At 40.9% G+C, this 18,174-nt stretch overlaps 1 protein-coding gene across 4 annotated transcripts in view; it reads right to left on the minus strand.

Moving 5' to 3' along the window:
- KPNA1 (karyopherin subunit alpha 1) overlaps positions 1 to 15,760 on the minus strand; it is a 98,148-nt gene extending 82,388 nt beyond the window's left edge. Inside the window, exons 1-2 of one of the 4 annotated variants that reach the window (XM_030941990.1) lie at positions 15,618 to 15,760; positions 13,870 to 13,972 (exon numbers count right to left, since the gene is read on the minus strand). The gene's annotated coding sequence lies outside the window, so the exon portion shown is untranslated. Of the gene's footprint in view, positions 1 to 5,599; positions 5,691 to 12,164; positions 12,393 to 13,869; positions 13,973 to 15,617 lie in introns of those variants that run through there. The other 3 variants (XM_010370536.2, XM_030941993.1, XM_010370535.2) reach the window with 3 other exon arrangements.
- Between the last annotated feature and the right edge of the window lie 2,414 nt (positions 15,761 to 18,174).

The raw sequence follows: 18,174 nt of genomic DNA on the forward strand, positions 1-18,174 counted from the left end.
GGGCAGTGGCATGATCTCAGCTCACTGCAAGCTCCGCCTCCCGGGTTCACACCATTCTCCTGCCTCAGCCTCCCGAGTAGCTGGGACTACAGGTGCGCGCCACCACACCCGGCTAATTTTTTGTATTTTTAGTAGAGACAGGGTTTCACCGTGTTAGCCAGGATGGTCTCGATCTCCTGACCTCATGATTCGCCCACCTTGGCCTCCTAAAGTTCTGGGATTACAGGCGTGAGGCACCACGCCCGGCCGAGAATTTTTTAAACACACACCTCAAATGTCCCTCTTAAAAGAGTCTAATCAATGTGTCTGAAGCAGACACCTCTGGGTATTTCTTCCTTTTAGGATCCCCAAGTCGGCCAGGCACAGTGGCTCACACCAGTAATAACATCACTTTGGGAGGCCAAGGGGTGGGCTTGAGGTCAGGAGTTCGAGACCAGCACGGCCAACATGGTGAAAACCTGCCTCTACGAAAAATACAAAAATTAGCCAGTGTGGTGGCATGCACCTGTGATTCCAGCTACTTGGGAGGATAAGGCATGAGTATGGCTTGAACCTGGGAGGCAGAAGTTGCAGTGAGCCAGGATTGTACCACCGCATGTCTCAAAAAAAAAAAAAAGAACAACAACAACAAGAAAAACCCCAGTGAATTCTGATATGCATCTGCAGTTGAAAATCACTATAGTAGAGCACAAGTTTTATTTTTAAACCAATGTAAAACACAGTTGAAAATGAAGGCTGAAGTTGGACTGAAGACAGCTTTGACAGGAAAGAAAGGAAATAAATCTCTATGTCTGTGATAAGAGGAATAACAAAATAATTGTCTGAGAAAATTAGTTTATCCTAAGCAAGTATTTTTAGGTGTTATCACCTAAGCTACCAATTAAAAACTGTAAGTTACCATCAATTACTTTTCAAACTACCCTCTCAGGAATCAGAAGCCTTCAAAATTAAAGCCATTACACCTAAACTTCCTCGTTTTCTAGAGAAATAAAGCCAAAGAAGCAATAAAAACAAGATGCAATACTGGTGGTGAAATAGAAACACACTCTATTTTTTCAAAAAAAGATCTCCCACTTTCTCCTTCATGTTCACTTACTCAATTATCAAACTTTGCTTATTCTATCCAAAGTCTTTGATTTTATCTGATCCTATCTATTCCCACTGCCACCAGCCTGGCTCAAGTCTGTGTCAACTGACACCTAGGTAACTACAACAGCTCTAAATCAGCATTCTTAACCTCAGACTCTCTGCTTCTCAATTCATCCTTCACACAGCCCTCAGATTAATCTCAATACCCTTTTCACTGTATCACTTCAATGGACAAGGAACTACAGCGTTTTTAACCACTTCTTAGATCAAGCCTAAACTTCTTGGTCCTGCAAGATCCTTTTGTCTGGATTCATTCATTCTGGAGAATACCATTCTCCACCAATCTAAATCCAAAACAGTGAGTTTATATTTTTATTATATTCAAGATGTTATATATTCAGTGCACTGAGTCAGCTCACCTAATCAGTAAATCTCAAACACATTCTAAATGTTCCGAATATTTAAAATCCTTAATACTCTTGTGGAACAACTTGAAATGCTAATACATTTAATTCTACCATATAAATCAGGTATAATTTTACTAGAAAGTACATGATATGCATTTACTATTAAAAACCAAAACTACAATAAAGTATGACTACAAAAAAGTTATGAATTTAAATAAGTGTGAGTGTAAATATAAAGTGTTCAGCTCATTTGAAAATATAAATTATTCACGTTAACAGCTTCTAGTCAAACGGTATTGGTTCTGTTTAAGATTTTAATAGAAATTAGAGAAGAAAATTAAAATTTGAAATATCCTACCCACTCTTTTCCTACAAGATAATTAAAGAGTAGCTTTATTTTTATTAACAGCATTTCAGTGTTCAATGAAAGGAAAGTTTGAAAAACCCTACAATAAAGCCTTTCCTGTGAGAAGTCAATGTGGCAGACATATGATTCATAGGTGTTCATTTCTGGCCTCATCTTATAGCTCTAACCAATAATCCAACGGCAATACATATTTTTTTTCACAGCCCAGTTTCAAATGTTTTCCTTTGAGAGGTTTATCATAACCTTTGACCCAAATTCTGACCCCCCAACTCCCAGTATCTATAGATTCCCAAGCTGGGAAGTTCTCCAAAGACATTCTCAATATCAAAACACTTAAAGGAAAATATTTGTCAAGGACTTGGAGAACTCAAACCCTGAATTCAGTAATTCCACTTCTGGTATGTACATAAAGGAAATAAAACGAGCAAGACTATTCACTGCAGTGTGATTATTCTAGTGAAAGACTGTAAACAACCTAAAAGTTCCAGTATGAGGGCCTGGTTAAAGGAAATGTTCACAATATATTGAGAAAACAGAACACTAACATGAAAAATCTGAATGCTGGGAACAAAAACCCAACCTACATTATTCTCTATACTTTCGAAAAGTATTTCATGACTTAAGAAATCAAAATATAGCTGGGCACAGTGGCTCATGCCTGTAATCCCAGCACTTTGGGAGGCCAAGACAGGCAGATCACATGAGGTCAGGAGTTCGAGACCAGCCTGGCCAACATGGCAAAACCTCATCTCTACTAAAAATACAAAAATTAGCCAGGCATGGTGGCAGGCACTTGCAATCCCAGCTACTCGGGAGGTTGAGGCAGGAGAATCACTTGAACCCAGAAGGTGGAGTTTGCAACGAGCTGAGATGGCCCCATTGCACTCCAGCCTGGGCAACAGAGCAAGACTCCATCTCAAAAAAAAAAAAAAAAAAAAAAAGATATCAGCATATAAAATTTGTATATGGAAATATTTTATCTTCCAAATTTTCTATGCTAAGCAATATACTAATTATACAAAAAAACTTTCAAAAAGTAGAGCTGAAAGCATATTTTTACTATGATAAAGCTTATCAACCTACCTAAAACACTGAATTTCTGTACTTTTCGCTAGTATTTTCTCAACTCAGTATGCTGTTATTTCATCAGAAGTTCTGATCTTTATGGTCTTTATGAAGGAGAAAAATTATCTCTTATCTAAAAGTTGAATGATTTTTTGGGAAGGGTTAAAAAAAAAAAGACAAGTCTTTCCAGAAGATGAAATAAAGGGCTCATTCTCTCAGTAGTAAAAAATTTAATTGCGAAAACTTGCTTTCATTCAATTCATATCCATTACTGAATTTAATAACCACTGTAATATATCTATTTTGCGTACACTTATGAGGGCTTTCAAATTTCAAATTAGGAATTAGCACATATAGAATGCGCTTTTCTTCCCAAATCATATTAACAACTGAAAGCCAGAAATTCAATTTGAATCATCAATAATGGGCACACGGTGGTCATTCAAATGCTATGGAAAGAACGAACAGGTCAGAAAGCAAAGAGTTTATGTAAAGAAATAAAACGGTGGATATGGTAGAACACTAAAATTATAAAGAAACATATTTTTCAAATAAATGAACCAGAACCACAGCATATAGAGAATAGGTAAGGAGAGAATCAGAGATGATGTCAAAACCTAAAAGAAACTATAAAATAGACAAATTATGTCACTAGCAAAGTGGAAAACTCTGAAGCCTAACCTGCAAACAAAGAAGTCAATAAGAAGCTGATTCACACTATCTACCGACAAACAGGAGGCTTCAGACAGATCACCCAGGTACTATCCCTCCTTAAGGTAGTGAGGAGTTGGGCTCAAAATCAGAAGGTTCATTGAAAGTCTACAAAACAGCCATCACATGCCCCGATTTCCTCCTCCACTCTTCACAACCAGACAACCATCCTTCAGTAATCCCTTCAAATGGATGCACCAATGCAGGTGAGAGGTGAGGGTAGGGGTGAAATGTCTTATTGAAAACAGAATTACATGAGCACAACAGTAAAAACCCAAGCTCCTTTTCTAAAATGAGTTCTCAAAACATGGCAGCCAGATACACATTCTCCTGGCAAGAGACTGGAGACTCTCAGGGAAACTGACTAGTCCGAGAGAAACAAACCTATGAGTATATGCTCTCCACCCCTCCTAAACACAAAAAAAGGCCTACTCTCTCCACCCTTCAAGAAGCCACACTTTTAGAGCTTCCAATTTAGTTTTTGGCCCTTCATTCTTAAATGTGAATGGACAGCCACAAGACTACCAGACATCTGGGGAAAGCCTCAATAAAGAAAAAACAACAATGGTAACAAAATTTTTAAAACCATCATTAATATCCCTAAAGAGTACAGCATCTATGAAACAACACAAATATACTATAAAATAAGAATGAGAGGCTGGACGCACTTTGGGAGGCCGAGGAGCGTGGATCACTTGAGGTCAGGAGTTCAAGACCAGCCAGGCCAACATGGTGAAACCCCCTCTCTAATAAAAATACAAAAACTAGCCAGATGTGTTGGTGGGCACCTGCAACCCCAGCTACTCAGGAGGCTGAGGCAGGAGATCACTTGAACTGGAGAGGCAGAGGTTGCAGTGAGCCGAGATCACGCCACTGCACTCCAGCCTGGGCGACAAAGTGAGACTCCATCTCAAAAAAAAAAAGAAATTATAATGAGATCTATGAAATTTAAAATATGGATGGAAGTTAAAATTCAACAGAAGACTTGGAAGATAATACTGAAGAAATCTCTCAAAAAAACAAAACAAAACAGACTAAGGGATGGAAAATAGGGGGCAAGGGAGAGAAAATTAGAACCACCTAAGAGTTCCAATATTCAAAAAATACCAATTCCAAAAAAAGAACACAAAGTTGATAAGGATAAGACTATCAAAGAAACAAAGCATCAAAATTTTGACTCTGTTCAATGAGAGTCACTATGGACAAAATTAACAGGAAGGAGGACAGACTTAGAAAAGATATTTTCCAAGGCTGGTATCAACAGACTATTCAAATCTAACCTCCACAAGGAACTTCTGCAAATCAAAAAGGAAACGCAAAGTAAAAACAAAGAACAAAACAATTATCAAAAATAACAATCAAAATGGATCCAAGAGATGCTCAAATTCACTAGTAATCAGAAAATGTAAACTGAAACAAAAAGATACTATTTTCCCTGCCCCTCCAACTTAAGGGATCCTCCCATGTCACAGCCTTAGTAACTGAGATTACAGGCACACACCATGGTGCCCAGCTGAGATTCCACTTTTATACCCATCAGACTGACAAAAACTAGAAAGCAGTGGGACGCAGTAGGTCATGCCTAGAATCCCAGCACTTTGGGAAGCCAAGGCGGGCAAATCGCCTGAGGTCAGGAGTTCAAAACCAGCCTGGCAAACTGGTGAAACCCCATCTCTACTAAAAATACAAAAATTAGCCAGGCAAGGTAGCGGGCCCCTGTAATCCCAGCTACTCGTGAGGCTGAGTCAGGAGAATGGCTTAAGCCCAGGAGGAGAAGGTTGTGGTGAGCCAAGATCACACCATCCCACCTGGGCGACTGAGCAAGACTCTGTATCCAAAAAAAAAAAAAAAAAGACAAAGATAAAACCAAGTAACGGCAAAGATGTGGGCAAAAAAGAACTCTCAACCACTAAGAAAAACACCTTTGCAAGTCTATATCACAATATCTAAACATACACACCTCGACTACATATTTCACAACGTTTTGTGTCCGGAATTGGTGGGTTCTTGGTCTCACTGATTCAAAAATGAAGCCGCGGACCCTCGCGGTGAGTGTTACAGTTCTTAAAGATGGTGTGTCCGGAGTTTATTACTTCAGACATTCAGATGTGTCTGGAGCTTCTTCCTTCTGGTGGGTTCTTGGTCTCCCTGTTAGGAGTGAAGCTGCAGACCTTCGTGGTGACTGTTACAGCTCTCAAAGGCAGCGCGTGTCTGGAGTTGTTCGTTCTTCCCGGTGGGTTCGTGGTCTTGCTAGCTTAAGGAGTGAAGCCGTAGACCTTTGCGGTGAGTGTTACAGCTCATAACGGCAGCGTGGACCCAAATAGTAAACAGCAGTAAGACTTACCACAAAAAACAAAAGAACAAAGCTTCCACAGTGTGGAAGGTGACCCAAGGGGGTTGCCACTGGCTGGCTCGGGCAGCCTGCTTTTATTCCCTTATCTGGCCCCACCCACATCCTCTTGATTGGTCCACTTTACAGAGAGCTGACTGGTCCGTTTTGACAGAGTGCTGATTGGTACGTTTACAATCCTTGAGCTAGACACAGTCACAGAGTGCTAGTTAGCTAGATACAGAGTACCAATTGGTGCGTTTACAAACCTTGAGCTAGACACAGAGCGCTGACTGGAGCATTTATAATCCTTGAGCTAGACACAGAGTCACAGAGGGCTAGTCCTCCAAATCTCCACTAAGTTAGCTGGATACAGAGTACCAATTGGTGTATTCACGAACCCTGAGCTAGACACAGAGTGCTGATTGGTGCACGTACGATCCTCCAGCTAGATACAAAAGTTCTCCAAGTCCCCGTCCAGTTCAGGAGCCCAGCTGGCTTCACCCAGTGGATCCTGCACCAGGGCTGCAGGTGAAGCTGCCCGCCAGCCCCCAGCCGGGCCTGCACTCTTCAGCCCTTGGGCTGTCGATGGGACCTGGCGCCAAGGAGCAGGGGGCGGCACACGTCCGGGAGGGTCAGCCTGCACGGGAGCCCACCGCAGTGGGAAGAGCTCAGAGACGGGGGGCTGCAGGTCCCAAGCCCTGCGCCGCTGGGAAACAGCCAAACCTGGCGAGAATTTGAGTGCAGCGCCGGCAGGCCGGCACTGCTGGGGGACCCGGCACAACCACTGCAGCTGCTGGCCCAGGTGCTAAGCCCCTCACTGCCCTGGGCCAACGATGCCGGCCAGCCGCTCAGTGTGCGGGGCCTGCTGAGCCCGCGCCCGCCGGAACTCACACTGGCCCGTGAGCGCAGCGCGCAGCCCCGGTTCCTGCCCGCGCAGCCCCGGTTCCCGCCGGCGCCTCTCTCTCCACACCTATCCCCAAGCAGAGGGAGGAGGCTCCGGCCTCAGCCAGCCCAGAGAGGGGCTCCCACGGTGCCGCGGCAGGCTGAAGGGCCCCTCAAGCGCCGCCAGAGTGGACGCTGAGGCCGAGGAGGCGCTGCGAGTGAGGGCTGTTAGCACTTTGTCACCTATCAGTTTCATATACAATCAAGGAATCTACCAACCACAATGTCATAGGAAGAGGTAACAGAAGTAGGGCTCAGAAATTTAAGAGAAAAATTTAAAGGACCTGTATGACCTGATGTGTGACAAGAACTGAGAAGCATAATTCATTCTAAAATTGTTTTTACCTAACGTCCAAATAATAACGAAAACTTCCCAGAACTAAAGGACAAGAACTCCCAGCTTATAAAGGTCCATGGAATGCCCTTAAACAAAAAAAGACCCATACCTAGACGTATCATCACGGAATTTCAAGGGTTAAAAATACCCTAAAAGCTTCTAGAGATTGGGGGTCAGTAAGGGAAGATCACATACAAATGAAGAATCAGATTGGCTTTGGATTTCAACAGTAACCCTGGAAGAAAGAAAACAATAGAACTATGACTTGCAAACTTCAAGTAAAAGTTACCTTCAGCTCAGAATTTTATACCCAAATTATTGATCAAATGCGAAGTCAGAATAAAAATTTTTTTCAGTCACGTAAGATGTCAGAAAAGTTTTTGTTTTGCATGTATCCTTTCTCAGAAAGCTACTAAAAAACGTACTCCAAGGAAGTAAATCAAGAAAGAAAATACAGGAAACAGTAAACGGGAACCAGTACTAGAGAGGGCAAATAATTTTAAGGATGATGAAAAGAGAAGTCCCAGGAAAACAACTATGAAATAGGCCTAGAAAGTAACCACTCCTAATTGCATTAAGAGGTTCCAGGTTAGCTGTCTCACGAAATGAAGCCAACAACAAAAAATACTAACTTCTAGAAAAACAAAAATTTACCAAGAGAAGAAATGATGTCATAGTACTCTACATGGGTCAGCTGTGAACATTTATATAGTTATAATATTGTAAACACTAAATATTGGTTTAATAAACACCTGTAACTATATTTGGAGGATGGTAGAGTCAGTGTGTGCATGTGGCAGGTGAGGTGAATATATATGTGAAACACTAAGGATCATCTTACTTAGAAGAAAGCCAATAATATCTATAATTGCTGTATCATGAAATAGCAATAAAAACAAGTCACTGTATTTGTAAATATGAAAGCAAACACAAGAAGAAACAGCTAGGAGAAAGAAAATGGTAGCTTCTCAAGTGCAGAGGCTGAGACAGGGAGCAGCTGCTTTTTCAGATATTCTAATTGTAAATTATTTTTTAATGTTGATAAAACAAGAAACTTGAACAATCTCACGATGGTTATATTAGATTTTCAGTATTATTTCATAGTGTTAAACAAACTACATCTAGTTTGTTTTGCCAAAGAGGCTGAACGGCTAAAACCAATCTTTAATGATCAATGTGAACACAGTACAAACAGCCCTATTTGAATCCCAACTCCACTACTTTGTGAAGTAAGGCAAGTTACCCAATCACCTTGCACACGTAATCACCTCCTCAAAATGGTTTTGCAAGAACAATTAAGTGAAAGCAACTGATGCAGAACCTGACCCATTAACAGATGTTAGTATTTTCGGCAGGTCTTTCTAAGTTGGTTAGCTGCAAACACCTATTCTGACCGCAGGCTGCCTCACTGCTCACAGAGTATATAGAGACTCATGGACAACTCAGCACAAAACCCTCCTCACACTAGAAAATCAATCATGATGAGTAAGCAGACTTATCTTTGTATATGAAGGGCAGCATTACTGTTGTTATATGAAGGAGATTATCCCCATTATCCACATTCTGGATCACTGCCTGCTTTCAAGAACTGTCCCAATTAGTCTACAGCACTTGGACAGAACCATTTTCTCATGTTCTGTTTTGTAGATTTGTAACATCTTAAAAAAAAGAAAGAAACGTACATTCCCATAGTCTTCATCCCTACTCTTCCAATGTACAACCTCAAAATTTTCTAATGTCGGCCCTATCTGGTCTCCAGTTGGCCTGAGGCCATCTCCTGCTTACTGCAGTGAAAGAGAGAAATCAGCCCAAATCAGCTAACTTAACTGTTCACCACTTCCAATGTTTTCTTCCGTATTATGGCTAAATTCATGACACCATGCAAAGTACAAAGATACCTTAAAACAAAACAAGGAGTTATCTTTTATCACTAGGTCAGTCATCTTTACTTGCAAGACCAAATCAAACGTCTTAATTGATTTTATACACAGTGTTCATACATCTAAAAACAATCTGGCAGACTTAAAAGCACAGACTTAATAAATCATTAAAACTCTATTTTATCATTGATTCAACAAACACTGCTAAAACACTGAAGATGAAAACAATAGGATATAATCCTATTCTCAAATGGAAAAGGACCATCGAGAGCAACAGAGAATAAAGAAAATAATCCAGGAAACAACTGACAGCAATTCCAGATTACGTATAAAATAATTTTTAACATAGTTGAGACTAAAGAAAATTATAAAAATTGAACACAGCTCTGAGCCTCCTGACAGTCAAAAGTATGGAGAAACAGGATGGCTTACAAAACAATCTAATAACACCAGTCATTTGTTTAAAAAAAAAAAAGCTTAATACTGGGGTCTTAGGAAGAATTTGTCTAAGGTCTGTATTTTATAGGAACCAATAAATAAATTAGAAATTTCTTCATTAGATATAAATGAAGAAAATATGTTTTTCATGGCCCCTTTTGGTATGTATCAGTTCTAGATAAGATGTATATTAAATCATAATTCTGTGAAGAAACTTCTATGAGAACCACTTTCTAAAGTAACATAATGCAGCCCGGCGTGGTGGCTCATGCCTGTAATCCTAGCACTTCAGAAGGCCGAGGAGGGCGGACTGCGTGAGCTCAGGCGTTCCAGACCAGCCTGGGCAAGACGGTGAAACCCCATCTACACTAAAATACAAAAAATTAGCCGGGTGTGGCTGTATGCGCCTGTAGTCCCAGCAGTCTCAGGCAGGAGTACTGCTTGAACCAAGGAGGCGGAGATTGCAGGGAGCCTGCAGGGAGCCGAGATCGCATCACTGCACTCCAGCCTGGGCAACAGAGCAAGTTCCCCCCGCCCCGAAAAAAAATAAAATAAAAAATAACATAATGCAAGAACAGTGATTTCAGGTGATACCTTTCTCATTTAGTTTATTCTAGGTTTTCATAAATGTATGTTTTGTTGCCCTACAGGACTGTAAACTCCTCAAGGCTTATGTTGTCTGCTTCCATTTCAACTGCCTTTACTATTTAGTGGAGTGCTTTACAGTTGCTACTCAACTGTAACTGATAAAATGTTATGCAGTCAATATTTGTAGTATTAGCTTTCCCCGCTACACTATAAATTCCATGAGAACAGTGACAGTGAGTTTTGATCGCGACTATATCCCCCCAAGTCTAGAAGATCACTCTATAAGTATTCGCTGATTGAACGGATTAAATAAAGAAAACACAACGAAAAAGTATGAAAGGAGAGAAATAATTTAAATGGCAGTAACTTTGGGTTCTAAGGTTGTTCTCAACAAGAGCTAGAAGACCTTAGGTAAATTACTTAACATTTGATTGTCAATGCTTTCATATGTAAAATAGAAAAATTAACAGATATTCCAGATTTAAATGTTTTTAATATATATAAAGCATTTAACACAATACCTGAAAAAGACCTCAATAAATGTTAATGCCTTTACTTTCTCTTACATCTCATCTATCCATAAAACAGTGCCTTCCAGGAATATATTATTTCAGTAAAAATACAACAGAACTCATTCTTACTTTCCTTTGAAAAATTAAATTTTCATTTCTTTAATCTTTAAAAAGGAGGGAAAAATAACTTGTGGACTGCTTTCAAAATAGTACAAATGCAAAAGCTAGTTAAGAAAAAAACAATGTCGAGAATGAGCCTTGTTGGTGGCACCCGCCTGTAGTTCCAGGTAGTGGGGAGGATGCCTTGAGGCCAGGAGTTCCAGACCAGCCGGGGAAACAAAGCAAGACTCCATCTCTTAAGAAAAAAAAAAAAAAAACAGGAGAGGGGAAATCACCTTATCTACTAATAGAGATTTTTAAGCAACCGTTTATTTAAGGAAAAAAGGGTGAAATTCAAGTTAAGAATACTTGACAGTACTCGTTTCAGAAAAAAAAAATACTCTTCATTGCTGGGTGTGGTTGCCCGAGACTAGTCCCAGCTACTTGGGAGGCCAAGGCAGGAGGCCAGTTTGAGCTCAGGAGCTGGGAGTACAGCCTGGACAACATAGCGAGACCCCATCTCTTTAAAACACAAAAATTCGGCAATCGTTTGTTCCGAGTTGAAACCTTAAAAACGAAATATTTTGAACGCTTTCATTTAAAAGTGGAACACGACCCAATCCTAAAAACATTACTTCATGACGACTCCCTTGACTCCAGTCATCCTTCAGTTTTATCCTCCAGTTGTAAGCTTAATCTGATACCTCGCTGTTTCCCTCGCATCGCCACTTTAACACGCGGTGTGCAGACCAAGTTCTGTCATTCCTGTAATTACCACACCCCCGATCAGCCGCTCCAGGCCCCTGTTGTTATGACATCTGTAAACTGCAGCCGGTCGTCTCCACCTCCCCTCCCCCCCGCCCCGCTTCCCCTACCTCCCTCCGGACCGCCGGCTCCGACCCGGGCTGTAACTTGTGAATTCCCAAGACGGTCCCTTCTTGCCAGGGTTAGAAATTTTACACGCCACCCCTGCTCCTTCCTGCCTCTGTCACAGCGCTCTGCACGGCCCACCCCCGCCTCCCGCCCGCCGCCCAGCCGCGGCGCAGGCTCCGCGCTCGCCTCCTCTCCGCCCGCTGCCTCGACACTCCGCAGTCCCCGGCGCCGCTTACAGCCCTGCCGCCGCGCCACGCCGCCCCACCCCGCCTCGACCGGTGTTCCCGATGGCGATCACACCAGGGCTCCCCACCCCCACCCTCTCCTCCGCCGGCCGCGCGGCCGTTAGGACAGCAGGGCCCGTGACGCACGGACGCGGGGCGAGCGTCCGGGCCCAGGCACCGCGGCTCGAAGCCCGGCCGGCGCCCGCCCTCGCCCCAGGGCCTCTCCCGAGTCCCTCCGGAACTGCCCGGATCTGCCGGCGGGAGGGGGAGGGGCCGGGGCCGCAAAGCCTCCGCACTCACCAGGCTCAAGGCAACCGATCCCGGTGCCACCGCTCAAGTGAGCCCTCGCTCGCCCGCCCGCCGTGCCGATCCCGCACACAACCTCGAAGAGCTGGCCCGCGCCTCGGCTGTGCTCAGCAGGCCTCGCTCTCCGCCGCCGCGCACCGAGCAGCAAGACTCAGCTCAGCCGGCGTTCGCAGTGCGCCTGCGTGCGGGGGCCGGCCCGAGCGCCTAAGCGCGCCCCTCCGGCGCTTGCCGCAGAGTCTGCCGGGAGACGTAGTCCTGTAACGCTCTCTCGCCGCACGTTCCTGGCGGTTCTAGCCCAGCCTGTGAAGAGTCGGGGATCAGGGAGCGGAGAGGGAGGGTCTCGCTAAGAAGGAGGTTTGCAGACCATGACAAAGGTTGGAGAAAGTTATATGTACAAACCTGTCTTTGCTAAGCTCTTCCAGGGCGGATCGATGTTCACCTCTGTATAGCTTCTAACAAAGTAGGTAACTAATACGCGTTGATGGAATGAATGATGGAATGATTGAAGACTGAGGGAGTATTACAAAATTAGTAGGTCAGCGCCTCGTGTCTAAAGGGCTCACATGCAGCATGAATGCAAGAAGCTTCTGGACATTCCTTTTTTAGTTATCTCCCATCCCCTTTGCTTGATAATGTATGAGTAGTATCAAAAATAATTAAGTGCCGGGTGCAGTGGCTCACACCTGTAATCCCAGCACCTTGGGAGGCCTAGGCGGGTGGAATACTTGAGGCCAGGAGTTTGAGACTAGCCTGGGCAACATGGCGAAACCCCATCTCTACTAAAAATACAAAAATTAACCAGGCGTAGTGACGGGCGCCTGAAGTCCCAGCTACTGTGGAGGCTGAGGTGGGAGAATCACCTGAGCCCGGGGTTGACGATGAGGCTGCAGTGAACCGAGATCGCGCCACTACACTCCAGCCTGGACAACCGGAGTGAGACCCTGCCTCAAAAATAATAATAATAATAATAATTAAGAAACTACATGAAACACAAATACTCGTTTTACTCTCAAGTGCTCTCAAACGAAAACTTGGAGCAAATGATTGTTAATGTTAAATTTGATGGAATTCTTTGGGGGAGCAAATGGAGTAGTGGCTTCAAAAGAAAAACTGAAGCCAGCCTAGCAGGGGTCACAGAATAGTAGATAGATTTAAAACATATGCCAAGAAGCAAGGTGAAAGAGATGAGGTAGATTAATACATTTATAAATGTCCCAGGGAAGAGAAGAGAGAGGACCACTCTACCTGAATCCTAGGTTATGCAATGTTCATTTGTCCTGGACTTACTCTGCTTCATCAGCATTCTCCCGCGATGTGTTTACTAAGATCAGAGTTGAGTTTGAGCAATGTGGCTGGGGAAAGGGAAGGTGTGTTCACCAGGAGAGACTTAAGGGCAAGTTTGCCTGACCACAGCTACACTGAAGACAGATCACCTTATTCCAATAAGGAGGTAAGATTGATTATTCAGAGCTGGTCTTCAGATTTCGGGAAAACTAATTTATTTCCGGTTCACCCTTAATCCTAGCTAGTCCTTGATGTCCCATCCAAAAGTCTGGGGTATTTACTCTGGCCTCTTCTCTTTGGTGGGCCTTCTAAGGCCCATGAGACAACCATAAACTCTGCTCACTTTTTCAACCACTGCTTTCAGAGTCAGCAATCACCTTAGCTTTGGAAAAATGATGACAAGTATCAGGCTCACCTCTGGTGGCTTCCTTTTTCTTCCAGATCTTGCACTCACAAATTCTCACTTCCTTGGTAGCTCTTCAGTACATTAACGTTTTTATATTTTGTTCAGTCGTTCTCTGTAGTGGAAAGGTTGATTGAAAACAACAGTAGGCCATTGCTGGAAGTTGAAGTCCTATGTATGTCACTTTTACAAAAGTGTTATCTTACTGTACATGATGTTTTATAAGCTAATGTCTCTCTGACAATATCATTTTATATTTTGAGAAATTTGAAATTATAGAACAGTATTTTTTGTTATCACAAACAGTGCTGCTATGAACATTCTTGTACATCTCTACTGTGTATAGGGAAACTGCTAGATCCTAGGACATTGCATCTTTAACCTTACTATATATATTAGGCAGAAATCTAAGATGGCCCCCATAATCTCTGGTCCCTGGTGTTGCCTATATAATCTCCACCCCTTGAGTGTAGGTGGGACCTTTGACTTACTTCTAGCCAACAGAATATGGCAAAGATGATAGGATGTCACTCCCATGATTCCTTTTCATTATATAAGACTGTCTTTCCAGACTGGAGCTAGAGATTCGCTGCTGGCCTTGAAGAAGCAAGCTGTCATGTTGTGAACTGCCTATGGAGAAGACCACATGGCAGGGAACTACAGATGGCTTCTAGAACTTGAGTGCAGCCACCAGCTGACAACCAGTAAGAAGCCAGGGCCCTCAGTCATACAACTACAAGGAAATGAATTCTGCCAACACCCTGAGAGAGGTCAGCCTCCAGATGAGAAGACAGCCTGACTTACACCTTGATAGCAGTTTTGTGAGATCCCGAGCAAAGGAAACAGCTAAACTGTGCCTGGACTCCTGGTCCACAGAAACTGTGAGATAATAAATGTGTCTTAAGATACTATATTTATGGTAATTTATTATGCAATAGAAAACTAATATACTAGATATTGCTGGATTATTTCATAAAGTAATTGTACCAATTTGTACTCTATAAACGGTATATAAGATACTCTTCACTTGCTAACAGTTAGAAATGTCTGGCTTTTTACATTTTTTCCAATCTAACATATAAATTACTTGACCATAAAAACATGAAAAATAGATATTTACTTAGAATTGTGTATTCTGTTGTATTTCTTTTCTGTTGCATAAATGCAATTAAATAAAATAGCAGGCTGGGAACAGTGGCTCATGCCTGTAATCCCAGCACTTTTGGAGGCTGAGGCAGGAGGATCACTTGAACCCAGGAGTTCCAGACCAGCCTGGGCAACATAACAAGACCCCATCTCAACACACAAAAAAATTAGTCAGCCATGGTAAGTCGCACCTGTAGTCCCAGCTATTCAGGAGGCTGAGATGGGAGGATCACTTGACACCAGGAGTTTGAGCACACCACTGCACTTCAGTGTGGGTGACAGAACAAGACATTGTCTCTTTAAAAAAAAAAAAAAAAAGCAGCTAGTAGTAATAAATAGAGGGACTAACTGAGCAAATAATATGTGTGAGAAAAATACAACAAATTCATAAGATTTCTTTCCTCTGGTGTACCAATTTAGCTCTATTGCATATTTGAATTTTGTAGGCTATATTATATTCTTGAGAAAAATAAGTGTAAGAATTTTTTAAAGAATGTATACAATAGAACTAATGAAACAGGTATTACCTATGGCCTCTTCGAGGATTATCAGACAGTTTCAGAGAACCAGCAGGTTTATTTCTGTTTCATCATAAACCTTCTCTCCATTCTTACCTTCAACGTATTTCCAAATTGAAGCAGACCATGCTGTTTTGTTCCACACTTAAAGATATTTTATGGCAAGCCAACCTTTTAACATCTTTTCTGTGGCCAGCTTCAGTGATAGCCACCTTATAGGCACGTGTTTAAGCAATCTATCTCCTTCCATTTCTGTAAAATCAAAAATTTTATTAAGTGCTTCTGTACATTTTGAGGAAATTGAAATGACCAAAAACTTTCATTATCAAAGCCTCCATATCTCAGGTAAGCAAATCACAGCTCTCTTTTAGCATTGTTTAGCAGATGAGATCCTTTCATTTTATTTGGTAAGAAGTTAAGAGACTGAATAGAATTCATCAAAATTATCATTTACATCAAAAGCAAATAAATGAGCTAAGTCTAGTTTGTATTTGGCCAAGATATGATACTCTTCATTTTATGTTTCTGTGATTTTGTGAAAATCTTAATAGACATCAAGATGACAATTTGAAACTCCAGTTTTCAAGTCAAGTCACCTAAGAGCTAGAGGGAACACATTTTTTTTTTCTTTTTTTTTTTTTTTTTGAGACGGAGTCTTGCTCTGTCACTGAGGCTGGAGTGCAGTGGCATGATCTCAGCTTACTGCAGCCTCCACCTCCCAGATTCAAGTGATTCTCCTGACTCAGCCTCCCGAGTAGTTGGGACTACAGGTGTGCACCACCACAACTGGCTAATTTTTTTTGTATTTTTAGTAGGAACAGGGTTTTGCTATGTTGGCCAGGCTGGTCTCAAACTCCTGGCCTCAAGTGATCCACTCATTCGCCTTGGCCTCTCAAAGTGCTGGGATTACAGGCATAAGCCACCGCACCCGGCCCTCTTTTCTTTCTTATTTTGTTGGACAGGAACTCTAATTGATTGCTGATGAGTAGTAACAGGAAGCATTTATCGTCTCATTATTTCATGGGGAATCATTATAATGTTTAATCATGAAATACTTGTTTTGGTAGCTATCCTTTAAAGAATTGTCTATCAGGTGATTTTTCTCTATATATTGAAATGAGCACAACTTTTAACATATTTATATGGTGAGTTACACTAATTGATTTTTGAAAGTTAAATTATCCTTGCATTTCTGAGGTAAACCCAAGTTGACTATGATTTACTTATTTACACAGAGCCAAATTATAATTGCTAATATTTTATTTAGAATTTGTACATCTACTTACATAATTTAATTCATCTATAATTTTTTTATCTTATACTGTTTTCTATTTTTTGGTATTAAGGTTATACTTGCCCTAAAAAAATTGTCGGGGAGTGTTCCCTCTATTTCTGTTCTCTGGAAGATTTTATTTAAGATTAGAATAATCTGTTCTTTGAATACGTTGTAGAATTCACTAATAAAGTCAAAATAATCTTAGCCTGCTGTATTTACCGGTTTGCTTAGTAGGTAAATTTTTAAATGCCAATTCAATTTATTTAATAGATATTAGAAAATTCAGGATTTCTAGTTCTTCAATCAATTTCGGTAAATTATATTTTTCTAAGAAAGTCTATATTTTGTCCAAATTTTGAATTTATTAGCACAAAACTGTTTCTAGTTACTACTTTTAGATCTCTAGTGTGTCTTGGTTACATTCTTCCATTATTCCTTTATTTGTACCTTTATTCTTCCTTTATTTGTACCTTTTCTTATATTTTCTTGATCAGTCTTACCAAAGGTTTGTCTGTTTCTTTAATCTTTACCAAAAAACAGCTATTCATTTTACTGTTCTCTGCATTGGATATTGTTTCTATTTCACTATTTTCTGTTTATATTTTCTTTCTTCAAGTTTGTTCTGATTTTCTTTTCTTACCTTAAGTTAGATGTCTGCCTGGCTCATTGATTTATTCCTTTATTTTTCTTAATATAACCTTTAAGCTTAGAAAGAATTTAAGCACTATTTTAACTTTATGTCACAAGCTGTGGTAATATTATTTTCATTATCATTCAGTTCTAAATAGTTTCTATTTTGTTATGTTTTCAGGACCCATGGGATATTATTTTGAAGATTATATCTAATTTCCAAACAGATTTATTTTAAGCTATTTTAAAAATTGAATTATATGTTAATTGCATAATGGATGATGGCCAGACAACATAGACCAACTGAGAATGTCTTTAAAACTGTTGAATTTAGTGATTTCTTATCTAGGGTCTTTGGCAAAAAGTAAATAAATAGAAAGAAAATTGTTAAATTTGGAATATGGTCAATATACATAACTGCTCAGTGTATTTAAGAATATTCAGTATATTTAATGTATTCTCTCATTGTTGTGTGAGGATTTCTATACATATAAATTAAATAAAAACTGTGTAACTCAATTCTATATTCTCACTAATTTTTTTTTTACTGGGTCATCTACAAATTACTGAGAGAGCTGTTAAATCATTAGGATAGTGGATTTGTCCACTTTGCCTATAATTCTGTCAGGTTTTGCTTTAAATAGTTTGAGTCTACGCTATTAAATGCATATGGGCTTAGTTTTATGTCTATTTCTGATGAATTAAACCTTTTGTTATTATCAGGTAGCTATTTTTATCCCTAATAAT

Source organism: Rhinopithecus roxellana, chromosome 1, assembly GCF_007565055.1.
Source record: "Rhinopithecus roxellana isolate Shanxi Qingling chromosome 1, ASM756505v1, whole genome shotgun sequence".
In the NCBI taxonomy this organism is placed as follows: Eukaryota; Metazoa; Chordata; class Mammalia; order Primates; family Cercopithecidae; genus Rhinopithecus; species Rhinopithecus roxellana.